We start from the raw sequence: 23,219 nt of genomic DNA, 5'->3' as shown, positions 1-23,219 counted from the left end.
CAATGTTTATAGAGATAGTGGTGTAGATATTTCCATTTTTATACAGATAGCAATGTAGATATTTCCATGTTCATAAAGATAGCAGTGTAGATATTTCCATGTTTACACAGATAGCGATGTGGATATTTCCATGTTCATTCAGATGGCGGTGTAGATATTTCTATGTTCATACAGATGGCAGTGTAGATATTTCCATGTTCATAGAGATGGCGGTGTAGATATATCCATGTTTATAGAGATAGTGGTGTAGTTATTTCCAAGTTCATAGAGACAGGGTTGTAGATATTTCCGTGTTTATACAGATAGCGGTGAAGTTATTTCCATGTTTATACAGATAGCGGTGTAGATATTTCCATTTTTATACAGATAACAGTGTAGATATTTCCATGTATATAGAGATAGTGGTGTAGATAATTTCAATTTTATACAGATAGCAGTGTAGATATTTCCAAGTTCATACAGATTGCGGTGTAGATATTTCCACGTTTATAGAGATGGCGTTGTAGATATTTCCATGTTCATACAGATGGCGGTGTAGATATTTCCATGTTTATAGAGATGGCGGTGTAGATATTTTCATGTTTACACAGATGGCGGTGTAGATATTTCCATGTTTACACAGATAGCGGTGTAGACATTTCCATGTTTACAGAGATTGCGGTGTGGATATTTCCATGTTTATGCAGATAGCGGTGTAGATATTTCCATGTTTATGCAGATAGCGGTGCGGATATATCCATGTTTATACAGATGGGCAGATATTTCCATGTTTATACAGATAGCGGTGTAGATCTTTCCATCTTAATACAGATGGCGGTGTAGATATGTCCATGTTCGTACAGATGGCGGTGTAGATATTTCCATGTTCATACAGATGGCGGTGTAGATATTTCCAAGTTTATAGAGACAGTGCTGTAGTTATTTCCATATTTATAGAGAAATATGTGTAGATATTTCCATGTATATGCAGATAGCTGTGTAGATAATTCCATGTTCATGCAGATAGCGGTATAGATATTTCCATGTTCATCCAGATGCCGGTGTAGATATATCCATGTTCATACAGATGGCGGTGAAGATATTTCCATGTTCATACAGATGGCGGTGTAGATATTTCCAGGTTCATACAAATGGCGGTGTAGATAATTCCATGTTCATAGAGATGGCGATGTAGATATTTCCATGTTCATACAAACGGTGGTGTAGATATTTCCATGTTCATAGAGATGGCGGTGTAGATATTTCCATGTTTATACAGATAGCAGTGTAGTTATTTCTTTGTTTATAGAGATAGTGGTGTAGATAATTTCAATATTATACAGAAAGCTGTGTAGATATTTGCATGTTCATACTGATAGCGGTGTAGATATTTCCATGTTCATACAGATAGCGGTTTAGATATTTCCATGTTCATACAGATAGCGGTGTAGATATTTCCATGTTCATGCAGATAGCGGTGTAGATATTTCCATGTTCATACCAATAGCGGTGTAGATATTTCCATGTCCATACAGTTAGCATTGTAGATATTTCCATGTTCATACAGATGGCGGTGTAGATATTTCCATGTTCATACAGATAACGGTGTAGATATTTCCATGTTCATACAGATAGCGGTGTAGATATTTCCATGTACATACAGTTAGCGGTGTAGATATTTCCATGTTCATACAGATGGCGGTGTAGATATTTACATGTTCATACAGATGGCCGTGTAGATATTTCCATGTTCGTACAGATGGCGGTGTAGATATTTCCATGTTCATAGAGATGGCGGAGTAGATATTTCCATGTTTATGCAGGTAGCGGTATAGATATTTCCATGTTTATACAGATGGTGGTGTAGATATTTCCATGTTTATAGATATGGCGGTCTAGATAATTCCATGTATATACAGATAGCGGTGAAGATATTTCCATGTTTATACAGATGGCGGTGGAGATATTTCCATGTTTATAGAGATGGCGGTGTAGATATATCCTTGTTTACACAGATGTCGGTGTAAATATTTCCATGTTTACACAGATAGCGGTGTAGACATTTCCATGTTTACACAGATAGCGGTATGGATATTTCCATGTTTATTCAGAGAGCGGTGTAGATATTTCCATGTTTATACAGATAGTGGTGCGGATATTTCCATGTTTATACAGATAGTTGGGCAGATATTTCCATGTTTATACAGATAGCGGTGTAGATATTTCCATCTTAATACAGATGGCGGTGTAGATATGTCCATGTTCGTACAGATGGCGGTGTAGATATTTCCATGTTCATACAGATGGCGGTGTAGTTATTTCGAAGTTTATAGAGAAAGCGCTGTAGTTATTTCCATATTTATAGGGAAATCTGTGTAGGTATTTCCATGTATATGCAGATAGCTGTGTAGATATTTCCATGTTCATGCAGATAGCCGTGTAGATATTTCCATGCTCATCCAGATGCCGGTGTAAATATATCCATGCTCATACAGATGGCGGTGAAGATATTTCCATGTTCATACAGATGGCGGTGTAGATATTTCCATGTTCATACAAATGGCGGTGTACATATTTCCATGTTCATAGAGATGGCGTTGTAGATATTTCCATGTTCATACAAATGGCGGTGTAGGTATTTTCATGTTCATAGAGATGGCGGTGTAGATATTTCCATGTTTATACAGATAGCAGTGTAGTTATTTCCATGTTTATTGAGATAGCAGTGTAGATATTTCCATTGATATACAGATAGCTGTGTAGATATTTGCATGTTCATACAGATAGCGGTGTAGATATTTCCATGCTCATACAGATAGCGGTGTAGATATTTCCATGTTCATACAGATAGCGGTGCAGATATTTCCATGTTCATAGAGATAGCGGTGTAGATATTTCCATGTTCATACAGATAGCGGTGTAGATATTTCCACGTTTGTAGAGATGGCGGTGTAGATATTTCCATGTTCATACAGATGGCGGTGTAGATATTTCCATGTTTTTAGAGATGGCGGTGTAGATATTTTCATGTTTACACGGATGGCGGTGTAGATATTTCCATGTTTACACAGATAGCGGTGTTGACATTTCCATGTTTACACAGATAGCGGTGTGGATATTTCCATGTTTATGCAGATAGCGGTGTAGATATTTCCATGTTTATACAGATATCGGTGCGGATATTTCCATGTTTATACAGATATTTGGGCAGAGATTTCCATGTTTATACAGATAGCGGTGTAGATATTTCCATCTTAATACAGATGGCGGTGTAGATATGTCTATGTTCGTACAGATGGCGGTGTAGATATTTCCATGTTCATACAGATGGCGGTTCAGATATTTCAAAGTTTATACAGATAGCGCTGTACTTATTTCCATATTTATAGAGAAATCTGTGTAGATATTTCCATGTATATGCAGATAGCGGTGTAGATATTTCCACGTTCATCCAGATGCCAGTGTAGATATATCCGTGTTCATACAGATGGCGGTCAATATATTTCCATGCTCATACAGGTGGCGGTGTAGATATTTCCATGTTTATACAGATAGCAGTTTAGTTATTTCCATGTTTATAGAGATAGCAGTGTAGATATTTCCATTGATGTACAGATAGCTGTGTAGATATTTGCATGTTCATACAGATAGCGGTGTAGATATTTCCATGTTCGTACAGATAGCCGTGTAGATATTTCCATGTTCATAGAGATAACGGTGTAGATATTTCCATGTTCATACAGATAGCCTTGTAGATATTTCCATGTTCATACAGTTAGCGGTGAAGATATTTCCATGTTCATACAGATGGCGGTGTAGATATTTCCATGTTTGTAAAGATGACGGTGTAGATATTTCCATGTTCATAGAGATGGCGGTGTAGATATTTCCATGTTTATAGAGATGGCGGTGTAGATATTTCCATGTTTATAGAGATAGTGCTGTAGTTATTTCCAAGTTTGTAGAGACAGCGTTGTAGATATTTCCATGTTTATACAGATAGCGGTGAAGATATTTCCATGTTCATACAGATAGCGGTGTAAAAATTTCCAACTTCATACAGATAGCGGTGTAGAAATTACCATGTTCATACTTATAGCGGTGTAGATATTTCCATGTTCATAGAGATGGCGGTGTAGATATTTACATGTTCGTATACATGGCGGTGTAGATATTTCCATGTTCATAGAAATGACGGTGTAGATATTTCCATTTTCATACGGATGGCGGTGTAGATATTTCCATGTTCATACAGATGGCGGTGTAGATATTTCCATGTTTATACAGATGGCAGTGTAGATATTTTCGTGTTTTTGCAGAGGGCGGTTTAGATATTTCCATGTTTACAGAGACAGCGGTGTAGATATTTCCATGTTGGTACCTATAGCGGTGTAGAGATTTCCAAGTTTATAGAGATAGCCATGTAGATATTTCCATGTTTATAGAGATAGCGCTGTAGATAATTCCTTGTTTATACAGATAGCGGTATAGATATTTCTTTGTTTCTACAGATGGCGGTGTAGATATTTCCATGTTTATAGAGACGGCAGTGCAGATATTTCCTTGTTCATAGAGGTAGTGGTGTAGTTATTTCCAAGTTTATACAGATAGCTTTGTAGATATTTCCATGTTTATACAGATAGCGGTGTAGATATTTCCATGTTTTTAGAGATGGCGGTCTAGATATTACCTTGTTTATACAGATAGTGGTGTAGATATTTCAATGTTTATAGAGATAGCGGTGTAGATATTTCCATTTTTATACAGATAGCAATGTAGTTATTTCCATGTTCATAAAGATGGCAGTGTAGATATTTCCATGTTTACACAGATAGCGATGTGGATATTTCCATGTTCATTCAGATGGCGGTGTAGATATTTCTATGTTCATACAGATGGCGGTGTAGATATTTCCATGTTCATAGAGATGGCGGTGTAGTTATTTCCATGTTTATAGAGATAGTGGTGTAGTTATTTCCAAGTTTATAGAGACAGCGTTGTAGATATTTCCGTGTTTATACAGATAGCGGTGAAGTTATTTCCATGTATATACAGATAGCGGTGTAGATATTTCCATTTTTTATACAGATAACAGTGTAGATATTTCCATGTATATAGAGATAGTGGTGTAGATAATTTCAATTTTATACAGATAGCAGTGTAGAAATTTCCAAGTTCATACAGATCGCGGTGTAGATATTTCCACGTTTATAGAGATGGCGTTGTAGATATTTCCATGTTCATACAGATGGCGGTGTAGATATTTCTATGTTTATAGAGATGGCGGTGTAGATATTTTCATGTTTACACATATGGCGGTGTAGATATTTCCATGTTTACACAGATAGCGGAGTAGACATTTCCATGTTTACACAGATAGCGGTATGGATATTTCCATGTTTATTCAGAGAGCGGTGTAGATATTTCCATGTTTATACAGATAGTGGTGCGGATATTTCCATGTTTATACAGATAGTTGGGCAGATATTTCCATGTTTATACAGATAGCGGTGTAGATATTTCCATCTTAATACAGATGGCGGTGTAGATATGTCCATGTTCGTACAGATGGCGGTGTAGATATTTCCATGTTCATACAGATGGCGGTGTAGATATTTCGAAGTTTATAGAGAAAGCGCTGTAGTTATTTCCATATTTATAGGGAAATCTGTGTAGGTATTTCCATGTATATGCAGATAGCTGTGTAGATATTTCCATGTTCATGCAGATAGCCGTGTAGATATTTCCATGCTCATCCAGATGCCGGTGTAAATATATCCATGCTCATACAGATGGCGGTGAAGATATTTCCATGTTCATACAGATGGCGGTGTAGATATTTCCATGTTCATACAAATGGCGGTGTACATATTTCCATGTTCATAGAGATGGCGTTGTAGATATTTCCATGTTCATACAAATGGCGGTGTAGGTATTTTCATGTTCATAGAGATGGCGGTGTAGATATTTCCATGTTTATACAGATAGCAGTGTAGTTATTTCCATGTTTATTGAGATAGCAGTGTAGATATTTCCATTGATATACAGATAGCTGTGTAGATATTTGCATGTTCATACAGATAGCGGTGTAGATATTTCCATGCTCATACAGATAGCGGTGTAGATATTTCCATGTTCATACAGATAGCGGTGCAGATATTTCCATGTTCATAGAGATAGCGGTGTAGATATTTCCATGTTCATACAGATAGCGGTGTAGATATTTCCACGTTTGTAGAGATGGCGGTGTAGATATTTCCATGTTCATACAGATGGCGGTGTAGATATTTCCATGTTTTTAGAGATGGCGGTGTAGATATTTTCATGTTTACACGGATGGCGGTGTAGATATTTCCATGTTTACACAGATAGCGGTGTTGACATTTCCATGTTTACACAGATAGCGGTGTGGATATTTCCATGTTTATGCAGATAGCGGTGTAGATATTTCCATGTTTATACAGATATCGGTGCGGATATTTCCATGTTTATACAGATACTTGGGCAGAGATTTCCATGTTTATACAGATAGCGGTGTAGATATTTCCATCTTAATACAGATGGCGGTGTAGATATGTCTATGTTCGTACAGATGGCGGTGTAGATATTTCCATGTTCATACAGATGGCGGTTCAGATATTTCAAAGTTTATACAGATAGCGCTGTACTTATTTCCATATTTATAGAGAAATCTGTGTAGATATTTCCATGTATATGCAGATAGCTGTGTAGATATTTCCATGTTCATGCAGATAGCGGTGTAGATATTTCCATGTTCCTCCAGATGCCGGTGTAGATATATCCATGTTCATACAGATGGCGGTGAAGATATTTCCATGTTCATACAGATGGCGGTGTAGATATTTCCAGGTTCATACAAATGGCTGTGTAGATATTTCCATGTTCATAGAGATGGCCGTGTAGATATTTCCATGTTCATAGAGATGGTGCTGTAGATATTTCCATGTTTATACAGATAGCAGTGTAATTATTTCCATGTTTATGGAGATAGCAGTGTAGATATTTCCATTGATATACAGATAGCTGTGTAGATATTTGCATGTTCATACAGATAGCGGTGTAGATATTTCCATGTTAATACTGATAGCGGTGTAGATATTTCCATGTTCACTCAGTTAGCGGTGTAGATATTTCCAAGTTCATACAGATGGCGGTGTAGATATTTCCATGTTCATACAGATGGCGGTGTAGATATTTCCATGTTCATACAGATGGCGGTGTAGATATTTCCATGTTCGTACGGATGGCAGTGTAGATATTTCCATGTTCATACAGGTGGCGGTGTAGATATTCCCATGTTTTTACAGATACCTGTGCAGTTATTCCCATGTTTAAAGAGATAGCAGTGCAGATATTTCCATTGATATACAGATAGCTGTGTAGATATTTGCATGTTCATGCAGATAGCCGTGTAGATATTTCCATGTTCATACAGATTGCGGTGTAGATATTTCCATGTTCATACACATAGCGGTGTAGATATTTCCATGTTCATACAGATAACGGTGTAGATATTTCCATGTTCATACAGATAGCGGTGTAGATATTTCCATGTTCACACAGATAGCGGTGTAGACATTTCCATGTTCATACAGTTAGCGGTGTAGATATTTCCATGTTCATGCAGATAGCGGTGTAGATATTTCCATGTTCATCCAGATGCCGGTGTAGATATATCCATGTTCATACAGATGGCGGTGAATATATTTCCATGTTCATACAGATGGCGGTGTAGATATTTACGTGTTCGCACGGATGGCAGTGTAGATATTTCCATGTTCATACAGGTGACGGTGTAGATATTTCCATGTTTATACAGATAGCGGTGTGGACATTTCCATGTTTATAGAGATAGCAGTGTAGATATTTCCATTTATATACAGATAGCTGTGTAGATATTTGCATGTTCATACAGATAGCGGTGTAGATATTTCCATGTTCGTACAGATAGCTGTGTTGATATTTGCATGTTCATACATATAGCGGTGTAGATATATCCAAGTTCGTACAGATAGAGGTGTAGATATTTCCATGTTCATACAGATAGCGGTGTAGATATCTCCATGTTCATACAGATAACGGTGTAGATTTTTCCATGTTCATACAGTTAGCGGTGTAGATATTTCCATGTTCATACAGATAACGGTGTAGATATTTCCATGTTCATACAGTTAGCGGTGTAGATATTTCCATGTTCGTACAGATGGCGGTGTAGATATTTCCATGTTCATGGAGATGGCGGTGTAGATATTTCCATATTTATGCAGATAGCGGTATAGATATTTCCATGTTTATACAGATGGTGGTGTAGATATTTCCATGTTTATGGAGATGGCGGTCTAGATATTTCCATGTTTATAGAGATAGTGGTGTAGTTATTTCCAAGTTTATAGAGACAGTGTTGTAGATATTTCCATGTTTATACAGATAGCCGTGAAGGTATTTCCATGTTTATACAGATATCGGTGTAGATATTTCAATGTTTATACAGATAGCAGTGTAGATATTTCCATGTTTATAGAGATAGTTTTGTAGATAATTTCAATTTTATACAGATAGCAGTGTAGATATTTCCAAGTTCATACAGATAGCGGCGTAGATATTTCCACGTTTATAGAGATGGCGGTGTAGATATTTCCATGTTCATGCAGATGGCGGTGTAGATATTTCCATGTTTTTAGAGATGGCGGTGTAGATATTTCCATGTTTACACAGATAGCGGTGTTGACATTTCCATGTTTACACAGATAGCGGTGTGGATATTTCCATGTTTATACAGATACTTGGGCAGAGATTTCCATGTTTATACAGATAGCGGTGTAGATATTTCCATCTTAATACAGATGGCGGTGTAGATATGTCTATGTTTGTACAGATGGCGGTGTAGATATTTCCATGTTCATACAGATGGCGGTGCAGATATTTCAAAGTTTATACAGATAGCGCTGTATTTATTTCCATATTTATAGAGAAATCTGTGTAGATATTTCCATGTATATGCAGATAGCTGTGTAGATATTTCCATGGTCATGCAGATAGCGGTGTAGATATTTCCACGTTCATCCAGATGCCGGTGTAGATATATCCGTGTTCATACAGATGGCGGTGAATATATTTCCATCTTCATACAGGTGGCGGTGTAGATATTTCCATGTTTATACAGATAGCAGTTTAGTTATTTCCATGTTTATAGAGATAGCAGTGTAGATATTTCCATTGATGTACAGATAGCTGTGTAGATATTTGCATGTTCATACAGATAGCGGTGTAGGTATTTCCATGTTCGTACAGATAGCCGTGTAGATATTTCCATGTTCATACAGATAGCTGTGTAGATATTTCCATGTTCATAGAGATAACGGTGTAGATATTTCCATGTTCATACAGATAGCCTTGTAGATATTTCCATGTTCATACAGTTAGCGGTGAAGATATTTCCATGTTCATACAGATGGCGGTGTAGATATTTCCAAGTTTGTAAAGATGACGGTGTAGATATTTCCATGTTCATACAGATGGCGGTGTAGATATTTCCATGTTTTTAGAGATGGCGGTGTAGATATTTTCATGTTTACACGGATGGCGGTGTACATATTTCCATGTTTACACAGATAGCAGTGTAGACATTTCCATGTTTACACTGATAGCGGTGTAGATATTTCCATGTTTATGCAGATAGCGGTGTAGATATTTCCATGTTTATACAGATATCGGTGCGGATGTTTCCATGTTTATACAGATACTTGGGCAGAGATTTCCATGTTTATACAGATAGCGGTGTAGATATTTCCATCTTAATACAGATGGCGGTGCAGATATGTCTATGTTCGTACAGATGGAGGTGTAGATATTTCCATGTTCATACAGATGGCGGTGCAGATATTTCAAAGTTTATACCGATAGCGCTGTACTTATTTCCATATTTATAGAGAAATCTGTGTAGATATTTCCATGTATATGCAGATAGCTGTGTAGATATTTCCATGTTCATGCAGATAGCGGTGTAGATATTTCCACGTTCATCCAGATGTCGGTGTAGATATATTCGTGTTCATACAGATGGCAGTGAATATATTTCCATGATCATACAGATGGCGGTGTAGATATTTCCATGTTCATACACATGGCGGTGTAGATATTTCCATGTTCATAGAGATGGCCGTGTAGATATTTCCATGTTCATAGAGATGGTGCTGTAGATATTTCCATGTTTATACAGATAGCAGTGTAATTATTTCCATGTTTATGGAGATAGCAGTGTAGATATTTCCATTGATATACAGATAGCTGTGTAGATATTTGCATGTTCATACAGATAGCGGTGTAGATATTTCCATGTTAATACTGATAGCGGTGTAGATATTTCCATGTTCACTCAGTTAGCGGTGTAGATATTTCCATGTTCATACAGATGGCGGTGTAGATATTTCCATGTTCATACAGATGGCGGTGTAGATATTTCCATGTTCATACAGATGGCGGTGTAGATATTTCCATGTTCGAACGGATGGCAGTGTAGATATTTCCATGTTCATACAGGTGGCGGTGTAGATATTCCCATGTTTTTACAGATACCTGTGTAGTTATTCCCATGTTTAAAGAGATAGCAGTGTAGATATTTCCATTGATATACAGATAGCTGTGTAGATATTTGCATGTTCATGCAGATAGCCGTGTAGATATTTCCATGTTCATACAGATTGCGGTGTAGATATTTCCATGTTCATACACATAGCGGTGTAGATATTTCCATGTTCATACAGATAACGGTGTAGATATTTCCATGTTCATACAGATAGCGGTGTAGATATTTCCATGTTCACACAGATAGCGGTGTAGACATTTCCATGTTCATACAGTTAGCGGTGTAGATATTTCCATGTTCATGCAGATAGCGGTGTAGATATTTCCATGTTCATCCAGATGCCGGTGTAGATATATCCATGTTCATACAGATGGCGGTGAATATATTTCCATGTTCATGCAGATGGCGGTGTAGATATTTACGTGTTCGCACGGATGGCAGTGTAGATATTTCCATGTTCATACAGGTGACGGTGTAGATATTTCCATGTTTATACAGATAGCGGTGTGGATATTTCCATGTTTATAGAGATAGCAGTGTAGATATTTCCATTTATATACAGATAGCTGTGTAGATATTTGCATGTTCATACAGATAGCGGTGTAGATATTTCCATGTTCGTACAGATAGCTGTGTTGATATTTGCATGTTCATACATATAGCGGTGTAGATATATCCAAGTTCGTACAGATAGAGGTGTAGATATTTCCATGTTCATACAGATAGCGGTGAAGATATTTCCATGTTCATACAGATAACGGTGTAGATTTTTCAATGTTCATACAGATAGCGGTGTAGATATTTCCATGTTCATACAGTTAGCGGTGTAGATATTTCCATGTTCTTACAGATGGCGGTGTAGATATTTCCATGTTCATGGAGATGGCGGTGTAGATATTTCCATATTTATGCAGATAGCGGTATAGATATTTCCATGTTTATACAGATGGTGGTGTAGATATTTCCATGTTTATAGAGATGGCGGTCTAGATATTTCCATGTTTATAGAGATAGTGGTGTAGTTATTTCCAAGTTTATAGAGACAGTGTTGTAGATATTTCCATGTTTATACAGATAGCGGTGAAGGTATTTCCATGTTTATACAGATATCGGTGTAGATATTTCAATGTTTATACAGATAGCAGTGTAGATATTTCCATGTTTATAGAGATAGTTTTGTAGATAATTTCAATTTTATACAGATAGCAGTGTAGATATTTCCAAGTTCATACAGATAGCGGTGTAGATATTTCCACGTTTATAGAGATGGCGGTGTAGATATTTCCATGTTCATGCAGATGGCGGTGTAGATATTTCCATGTTTTTAGAGATGGCGGTGTAGATATTTTCATGTTTACACGGATGGCGGTGTAGATATTTCCATGTTTACACAGATAGCGGTGTTGACATTTCCATGTTTACACAGATAGCGGTGTGGATATTTCCATGTTTATACAGATACTTGGGCAGATATTTCCATGTTCATGCAGATAGCGGTGTAGATATTTCCATGTTCATCCAGATGCCGGTGTAGATATATCCGTGTTCATACAGATGGCGGTGAATATATTTCCATGTTCATACAGGTGGCGGTGTAGATATTTCCGTGTTTATACAGATAGCAGTTTAGTTATTTCCATGTTTATAGAGATAGCAGTGTAGATATTTCCATTGATGTACAGATAGCTGTGTAGATATTTGCATGTTCATACAGATAGCGGTGTAGATATTTCCATGTTCGTACAGATAGCCGTGTAGATATTTCCATGTTCATACAGATAGCGGTGTAGATATTTCCATGTTCATAGAGATAACGGTGTAGATATTTCCATGTTCATACAGATAGCCTTGTAGATATTTCCATGTTCATACAGTTAGCGGTGAAGATATTTCCATGTTCATACAGATGGCGGTGTAGATATTTCCATGTTTGTAAAGATGACGGTGTAGATATTTCCATGTTCATAGAGATGGCGGTGTAGATATTCCCATGTTTATAGAGATAGTGCTGTAGTTATTTCCAAGTTTGTAGAGACAGCGTTGTAGATATTTCCATGTTTATACAGATAGCGGTGAAGATATTTCCATGTTCATACAGATAGCAGTGTAAAAATTTCCAACTTCATACAGATAGCGGTGTAGAAATTACCATGTTCATACATATAGCAGTGTAGATATTTCCATGTTCATAGAGATGGCGGTGTAGATATTTCCATGTTCGTACACATGGCGGTGTAGATATTTCCATGTTCATAGAGATGACGGTGTAGATATTTCCATTTTCATACAGATGGCGGTGTAGATATTTCCATGTTCATACAGATGGCGGTGTAGATATTTCCATGTTTATACAGATGGCAGTGTAGATATTTTCGTGTTTTTGCAGAGGGCGGTTTAGATATTTCCATGTTTACAGAGATAGCGGTGTAGATATTTCCATGTTGGTACCTATAGCGGTGTAGAGATTTCCACGTTTATAGAGATAGCCATGTAGATATTTCCATGTTTATAGAGATAGCGCTGTAGATAATTCCTTGTTTATACAGATAGCGGTATAGATATTTCCTTGTTTCTACAGATGGCGGTGTAGATATTTCCATGTTTATAGAGACGGCAGTGTAGATATTTCCTTGTTTATAGAGGTAGTGGTGTAGTTATTTCGAAGTTTATACAGATAGCTTTGTAGATATTTCCATGTTTATACAGATAGCGGTGTAGATATTTCCATGTTTTTAGAGATGGCGGTCTAGATATTACCTTGTTTATACAGATAGTGGTGTAGATATTTCAATGTTTATAGAGATAGCGGTGTAGATATTTCCTTTTTTATACAGATAGCAATGTAGATATTTCCATGTTCATGAAGATAGCAGTGTAGATATTTCCATGTTTACACAGATAGCGGAGTAGATATTTCCATGTTCATACAGTTAGCGGTGAAGATATTTCCATGTTCATGCAGATAGCGGTGTAGATATTTCCATGTTCATCCAGATGCCGGTGTAGATATATCCATGTTCATACAGATGGCGGTGAATATATTTCCATGTTCATACAGATGGCGGTGTAGATATTTACGTGTTCGCACGGATGGCAGTGTAGATATTTCCATGTTCATACAGGTGACGGTGTAGATATTTCCATGTTTATACAGATAGCGGTGTGGATATTTCCATGTTTATAGAGATAGCAGTGTAGATATTTCCATTTATATACAGATAGCTGTGTAGATATTTGCATGTTCATACAGATAGCGGTGTAGATATTTCCATGTTCGTACAGATAGCTGTGTTGATATTTGCATGTTCATACAGATAGCGGTGTAGATATATCCAAGTTCGTACAGATAGAGGTGTAGATATTTCCATGTTCATACAGATAGCGGTGTAGATATTTCCATGTTCATACAGATAGCGGTGTAGATATTTCCATGTTCATACAGATAGCGGTGTAGATATTTCCATGTTCATACAGTTACCGGTGTAGATATTTCCATGTTTGTACAGATGGCGGTGTAGATATTTCCATGTTCATGGAGATGGCGGTGTAGATATTTCCATATTTATGCAGATAGCGGTATAGATATTTCCATGTTTATACAGATGGTGGTGTAGATATTTCCATGTTTATAGAGATGGCGGTCTAGATATTTCCATGTTTATAGAGATAGTGGTGTAGTTATTTCCAAGTTTATAGAGACAGTGTTGTAGATATTTCCATGTTTATACAGATAGCGGTGAAGGTATTTCCATGTTTATACAGATAGCGGTGTAGATATTTCCATGTTCATAAAGATAGCAGTGTAGATATTTCCATGTTTATAGAGATAGTTTTGTAGATAATTTCAATTTTATGCAGATAGCAGTGTAGATATTTCCAAGTTCATACAGATAGCGGTGTAGATATTTCCACGTTTATAGAGATGGCGGTGTAGATATTTCCATGTTCATGCAGATGGCGGTGTAGATATTTCCATGTTTTTAGAGATGGCGGTGTAGATATTTTCATGTTTACACGGATGGCGGTGTAGATATTTCCATGTTTACACAGATAGCGGTGTTGACATTTCCATGTTTACACAGATAGCGGTGTGGATATTTCCATGTTTATACAGATACTTGGGCAGAGATTTCCATGTTTATACAGATAGCGGTGTAGATATTTCCATCTTAATACAGATGGCGGTGTAGATATGTCTATGTTCGTACAGATGGCGGTGTAGATATTTCCATGTTCATACAGATGGCGGTGCAGATATTTCAAAGTTTATACAGATAGCGCTGTACTTATTTCCATATTTATTGAGAAATCTGTGTAGATATTTCCATGTATATGCAGATAGCTGTGTAGATATTTCCATGTTCATGCAGATAGCGGTGTAGATATTTCCACGTTCATCCAGATGCCGGTGTAGATATATCCGTGTTCATACAGATCGCGGTGAAGATATTTCCATGTTCATACAGGTGGCGGTGTAGATATTTCCATGTTTATACAGATAGCAGTTTAGTTATTTCCATGTTTATACAGATAGCAGTGTAGATATTTCCATTGATGTACAGATAGCTGTGTAGATATTTGCATGTTCATACAGATAGCGGTGTAGATATTTCCATGTTCGTACAGATAGCCGTGTAGATATTTCCATGTTCATACAGATAGCAGTGTAGATATTTCCATGTTCATAGAGATAACGGTGTAGATATTTCCATGTTCATACAGATAGCCTTCTAGATATTTCCATGTTCATACAGTTAGCGGTGAAGATATTTCCATGTTCATACAGATGGCGGTGTAGATATTTCCATGTTTGTAAAGATGACGGTGTAGATATTTCCATGTTCATAGAGATGGCGGTGTAGATATTTCTATGTTTATAGAGATGGCGGTGTAGATATTCCCATGTTTATAGAGATAGTGCTGTAGTTATTTCCAAGTTTGTAGAGACAGCGTTGTAGATATTTCCATGTTTATGCAGATAGCGGTGAAGATATTTCCATGTTCATACAGATAGCGGTGTAAAAATTTCCAACTTCATACAGATAGCGGTGTAGAAATTACCATGTTCATACATATAGCGGTGTAGATATTTCCATGTTCATAAAGATGGCGGTGTAGATATTTCCATGTTCGTACACATGGCGGTGTAGATATTTCCATGTTCATAGAGATGACGGTGTAGATATTTCCATTTTCATACGGATGGCGGTGTAGATATTTCCATGTTCATACAGATGGCGGTGTAGATATTTCCATGTTTATACAGATGGCAGTGTAGATATTTTCGTGTTTTTGCAGAGGGCGGTTTAGATATTTCCATGTTTACAGAGATAGCGGTGTAGATATTTCCATGTTGGTACCTATAGCGGTGTAGAGATTTCCAAGTTTATAGAGATAGCCATGTAGATATTTCCATGTTTATAGAGATAGCGCTGTAGATAATTCCTTGTTTATACAGATAGCGGTATAGATATTTCCTTGTTTCTACAGATGGCGGTGTAGATATTTCCATGTTTATAGAGACGGCAGTGTAGATATTTCCTTGTTTATAGAGGTAGTGGTGTAGTTATTTCCAAGTTTATACAGATAGCTTTGTAGATATTTCCATGTTTATACAGATAGCGGTGTAGATATTTCCATGTTTTTAGAGATGGCGGTCTAGATATTACCTTGTTTATACAGATAGCGGTGTAGATATTTCAATGTTTATAGAGATAGCAGTGTAGATATTTCCATTTTTATACAGATAGCAATGTAGATATTTCCATGTTCATAAAGATAGCAGTGTAGATATTTCCATGTTTACACAGATAGCGGTGTAGATATTTCCATGTTCATACAGTTAGCGGTGTAGATATTTCCATGTTCATGCAGATAGCGGTGTAGATATTTCCATGTTCATCCAGATGCCGGTGTAGATATATCCATGTTCATACAGATGGCGGTGAAGATATTTCCATGTTCACACAGATGGCGGTGTAGATATTTACGTGTTCGTCCGGATGGCAGTGTAGATATTTCCATGTTCATACAGGTGACGGTGTAGATATTTCCATGTTTATACAGATAGCGGTGTGGATATTTCCATGTTTATAGAGATAGCAGTGTAGATATTTCCATTTATATACAGATAGCTGTGTAGATATTTGCATGTTCATACAGATAGCGGTGTAGATATTTCCATGTTCGTACAGATAGCTGTGTTGATATTTGCATGTTCATACAGATAGCGGTGTAGATATATCCAAGTTCGTACAGATAGAGGTGTAGATATTTCCATGTTCATACAGATAGCGGTGTAGATATTTCCATGTTCATACAGATAACGGTGTAGATATTTCCATGTTCATACAGATAGCGGTGTAGATATTTCCATGTTCATACAGTTAGCGGTGTAGATATTTCCATGTTCGTACAGATGGCGGTGTAGATATTTCCATGTTCATGGAGATGGCGGTGTAGATATTTCCATATTTATGCAGATAGCGGTATAGATATTTCCATGTTTATACAGATGGCGGTGTAGATATTTCCATGTTTATAGAGATGGCGGTCTAGATATTTCCATGTTTATAGAGATAGCGGTGTAGTTATTTCCAAGTTTATAGAGACAGTGTTGTAGATAATTCCATGTTTATACAGATAGCGGTGAAGGTATTTCCATGTTTATACAGATAGCGGTGTAGATATTTCAATGTTCATAAAGATAGCAGTGTAGATATTTCCATGTTTATAGAGATAGTTTTGTAGATAATTTCAATTTTATACAGATAGCAGTGTAGATATTTCCAAGTTCATACAGATAGCGGTGTAGATATTTCCACGTTTATAGAGATGGCGGTGTAGATATTTCCATGTTCATACAGACGGCGGTGTAGACATTTCCATGTTTTTAGAGATGGCGGTGTAGATATTTTCATGTTTACACGGATGGCGGTGTAGATATTTCCATGTTTACACAGATAGCGATGTTGACATTTCCATGTTTACACAGATAGCGGTGTGGATATTTCCATGTTTATACAGATACTTGGGCAGAGATTTCCATGTTTATACAGATAACGGTGTAGATATTTCCATCTTAATACAGATGGCGGTGTAGATATGTCTATGTTCGTACAGATGGCGGTGTAGATATTTCCATGTTCATACAGATGGCGGTGCAGATATTTCAAAGTTTATACAGATAGCGCTGTAGTTATTTCCATATTTATAGAGAAATCTGTGTAGATATTTCCATGTATATGCAGATAGCTGTGTAGATATTTCCATGTTCATGCAGATAGCGGTGTAGATATTTCCACGTTCATCCAGATGCCGGTGTAGATATATCCGTGTTCATACAGATGGCGGTGAATATATTTCCATGTTCATACAGGTGGCGGTGTAGATATTTCCATGTTTATACAGATAGCAGTTTAGTTATTTCCATGTTTATAGAGATAGCAGTGTAGATATTTCCATTGATGTACATATAGCTGTGTAGATATTTGCATGTTCATACAGATAACGGTGTAGATATTTCCATGTTCATACAGATAGCCTTGTAGATATTTCCATGTTCATACAGTTAGCGGTGAAGATATTTCCATGTTCATACAGATGGCGGTGTAGATATTTCCATGTTTGTAAAGATGACGGTGTAGATATTTCCATGTTCATAGAGATGGCGGTGTAGATATTTCCATGTTTATAGAGATGGCGGTGTAGATATTTCCATGTTTATAGAGATAGTGCTGTAGTTATTTCCAAGTTTGTAGAGACAGCGTTGTATATATTTCCATGTTTATACAGATAGCGGTGAAGATATTTCCATGTTCATACAGATAGCGGTGTAAAAATTTCCAACTTCATACAGATAGCGGTGTAGAAATTACCATGTTCATACATATAGCGGTGTAGATATTTCCATGTTCATAGAGATGGCGGTGTAGATATTTCCATGTTCGTACACATGGCGGTGTAGATATTTCCATGTTCATAGAGATGACGGTGTAGATATTTCCATTTTCATACGGATGGCGGTGTAGATATTTCCATGTTCATACAGATGGCGGTGTAGATATTTCCATGTTTATACAGATGGCAGTGTAGATATTTTCGTGTTTTTGCAGAGGGCGGTTTAGATATTTCCATGTTTACAGAGATAGCGGTGTAGATATTTCCATGTTGGTACCTATAGCGGTGTAGAGATTTCCAAGTTTATAGAGATAGCCATGTAGATATTTCCATGTTTATAGAGATAGCGCTGTAGATAATTCCTTGTTTATACAGATAGCGGTATAGATATTTCCTTGTTTCTACAGATGGCGGTGTAGATATTTCCATGTTTATAGAGACGGCAGTGTAGATATTTCCTTGTTTATAGAGGTAGTGGTGTAGTTATTTCCAAGTTTATACAGATAGCATTGTAGATATTTCCATGTTTATACAGATAGCGGTGTAGATATTTCCATGTTTTTAGAGATGGCGGTCTAGATATTACCTTGTTTATACAGATAGTGGTGTAGATATTTCAATGTTTATAGAGATAGCGGTGTAGATATTTCCATTTTTATACAGATAGCAATGTAGATATTTCCATGTTCATAAAGATAGCAGTGTAGATATTTCCATGTTTAAACAGATAGCGGTGTAGATATTTCCATGTTCATACAGTTAGCGGTGTAGATATTTCCATATTCATGCAGATAGCGGTGTAGATATTTCCATGTTCATCCAGATGCCGGTGTAGATATATCCATGTTCATACAGATGGCGGTGAATATATTTCCATGTTCATACAGATGGCGGTGTAGATATTTACGTGTTCGCACGGATGGCAGTGTGGATATTTCCATGTTCATTCAGATGGCGGTGTAGATATTTCTATGTTTATACAGATGGCGGTGTAGATATTTCCATGTTCATAGAGATGGCGGTGTAGATATTTCCATGTTTATAGAGATAGTGGTGTAGTTATTTCCAAGTTTATAGAGACTGCGTTGTAGATATTTCCGTGTTTATACAGATAGCGGTGAAGTTATTTCCATGTTTATACAGATAGCGGTGTAGATATTTCCATTTTTATACAGATAACAGTGTAGATATTTCCATGTTTATAGAGATAGTGGTGTAGATAATTTCAATTTTATACAGATAGCAGTGTGGATATTTCCAAGTTCATACAGATTGCGGTGTAGATATTTCCACGTTTATAGAGATGGCGTTGTAGATATTTCCATGTTCATACAGATGGCGGTGTAGATATTTCCATGTTTATAGAGATGGCGGTGTAGATATTTTCATGTTTACACAGATGGCTGTGTAGATATTTCCATGTTTACACAGATAGCGGTGTAGACATTTCCATGTTTATACAGATAGCAGTGCGGATATTTCCATGTTTATACAAATGGGCAGATATTTCCATGTTTATACAGATAGCGGTGTAGATCTTTCCATCTTAATACAGATGATGGTGTAGATATGTCCATGTTCGTACAGATGGCGGTGTAGATATTTCCATGTTCATACAGATGGCGTTGTAGATATTTCGAAGTTTATAGAGATAGCGCTGTAGTTATTTCCATATTTATAGAGAAATATGTGTAGATATTTCCATGTATATGCAGACAGCTGTGTAGATATTTCCATGATCATGCAGATAGCGGTGTAGATATTTCCATGTTCATCCAGATGCCGGTGTAGATATATCCATGTTCATACAGATGGCGGTGAAGATATTTCCATGTTCATACAGATGGCTGTGTATATATTTCCAGGTTCATACAAATGGCGGTGTAGATATTTCCATGTTCATAGAGATGGCGGTGTAGATATTTCCATGTTCATACAAACGGCGGTGTAGATATTTCTTTGTTTATAGAGATAGAGGTGTATATAATTTCAATTTTATACAGAAAGCTGTGTAGATATTTGCATGTTCATACTGATAGCGGTGTAGATATTTCCATCTTCATACAGATAGCGGTGTAGATATTTCCATGTTCATACAGATAGCGGTGTAGATATTTCCATGTTCATGCAGATAGCGGTGTAGATATTTCCATGTTCATACCAATAGCGGTGTAGTTATTTCCATGTCCATACAGTTAGCGTTGTAGATATTTCCATGTTCATACAGATGGCGGTGTAGACATTTCCATGTTCATACAGATAACGGTGTAGATATTTCCATGTTCATACAGATAGCGGTGTAGATATTTCCATGTTCATACAGTTAGCTGTGTAGATATTTCCATGTTCATCCAGGTGGCGGTGTAGATATTTACATGTTCATACAGATGGCGGTGTAGATATTTCCATGTTCGTACAGATGGCGGTGTAGATATTTCCATATTCATAGAGATGGCGGAGTAGATATTTCCATGTTTATGCAGGTAGCGGTATAGTTATTTCCATGTTTATACAGATGGTGGTGTAGATATTTCCATGTTTATAGAGATGGCGGTCTAGATATTTCCATGTATATACAGATAGCGGTGAAGATATTTCCATGTTTATACAGATAGCGTTGTAGATATTTCCATGATTATACAGATAGCAGTGTAGATATTTCCATGTTTATAGAGATAGTGGTGTAGATAAATTCAATTTTATACCGAGAACAGTGTAGATATTTCCAAGTTCATACAGATAGTGATGTAGATATTTCCACGTTTATAGAGATGGCGGTGTAGATATTTCCATGTTCATACAGATGGCGGTGTAGATATTTCCATGTTCATACAAATGGCGGTGTAGATATTTCCATGTTCATAGAGATGGCGGTTTAGATATTTCCATGTTCATACAAATGGCGGTGTAGATATTTCCATGTTCATAGAGATGGCGGTGTAGACATTTCCATGTTTATACAGATAGCAGTGTAGTTATTTCCATGTTTATAGAGAGAGCAGTGCAGATATTTATATTGATATACACGTAGCTGTGTAGATATTTGCATGTTCATACCAATAGCGGTGTAGATATTTCCATGTTCATAGAGATGGCGGTGTAGATATTTCCATGTTTATGCAGATTGCGGTATAGATATTTCCATGTTTATTCAGATGGTGGTGTAGATATTTCCATGTTTATAGAGATGGCGGTCTAGATATTTCCATGTTTATATAGATAGTGGTGTAGTTATTTCCAAGTTTATAGAGACAGCGTTGTAGATATTTCCATGTTTATACAGATAGCGGTGAAGATATTTCCATGTTTATACAGATAGCGGTGTAGATATTTTCATGTTTATACAGATAACAGTGTAGATATTTCCATGTTTATAGAGATAGTGGTGTAGATAATTTCAATTTTGTACAGATAGCAGTGTAGATATTTCCAAGTTCATACAGATAGCGGTGTAGATATTTCCATGTTTATAGAGATGGCGGTGTAGCTATTTCCATGTTCATACAGATGGCGGTGTAGATATTTCCATGTTTATGGAGATGGCGGAGTAGATATTTCGATGTTTACACAGCTGTCGGTGTAGATATTTCCATGTTTACACAGATAGCGGTGTAGACATTTCCATGTTTACACAGATAGCGGTATGGATATTTCCATGTTTATGCAGATAGCGGTGAAGATATTTCCATGTTCATACACATAGCGGTGTAGATATTTCCATGTTCATACAGATAACGGTGTCTATATTTCCATGTTCATACAGATAGCGGTGTAGATATTTCCATGTTCACACAGATAGCAGTGTAGATATTTCCATGTTCATACAGTTAGCGGTGTAGATATTTCCATGTTCATACAGATGGCGGTGTAGATATTTCTATGTTTATAGAGATGGCGGTGTAGATATTTTCATGTTTACACATATGGCGGTGTAGATATTTCCATGTTTACACAGATAGCGGTGTAGACATTTCCATGTTTACAGAGATAGCGGTGTGGATATTTCCATGTTTATGCAGATAGCGGTGTAGATATTTCCATGTTTATACAGATAGCGGTGCGGATATTTCCATGTTTATACAGATGGGCAGATATTTCCATGTTTATACAGATAGCGGTGTAGATCTTTCCATCTTAATACAGATGGCGGTGTAGATATGTCCATGTTCGTACAGATGGCGGTGTAGATATTTCCATGTTCATACAGATGGCGTTGTAGATATTTCGAAGTTTATAGAGATAGCGCTGTAGATATTTCCATATTTATAGAGAAATATGTGTAGATATTTCCATGTATATGCAGACAGCTGTGCAGATATTTTCATGTTCATGCAGATAGCGGTGTAGATATTTCCATGTTCCTCCAGATGCCGGTGTAGATATATCCATGTTCATACAGATGGCGGTGAAGATATTTCCATGTTCATACAGATGGCGGTGTAGATATTTCCAGGTTCATACAAATGGCGGTGTAGATATTTCCATGTTCATAGAGATGGCAGTGTAGATATTTCCATGTTCATACAAACGGCGGTGTAGATATTTCTTTGTTTATAGAGATAGAGGTGTATATAATTTCAATTTTATACGGAAAGCTGTGTAGATATTTGCATGTTCATACTGATAGCGGTGTAGATATTTCCATGTTCATACAGATAGCGGTGTAGATATTTCCATGTTCATACAGATAGCGGTGTAGATATTTCCATGTTCATACAGATAGCGGTGTAGATAT

Source organism: Gorilla gorilla, chromosome 5 (genome assembly GCF_029281585.2).
Source record: "Gorilla gorilla gorilla isolate KB3781 chromosome 5, NHGRI_mGorGor1-v2.1_pri, whole genome shotgun sequence".
NCBI classification, from domain to species: domain Eukaryota; kingdom Metazoa; phylum Chordata; class Mammalia; order Primates; family Hominidae; genus Gorilla; species Gorilla gorilla.
This window is presented reverse-complemented; position numbering follows the sequence as displayed.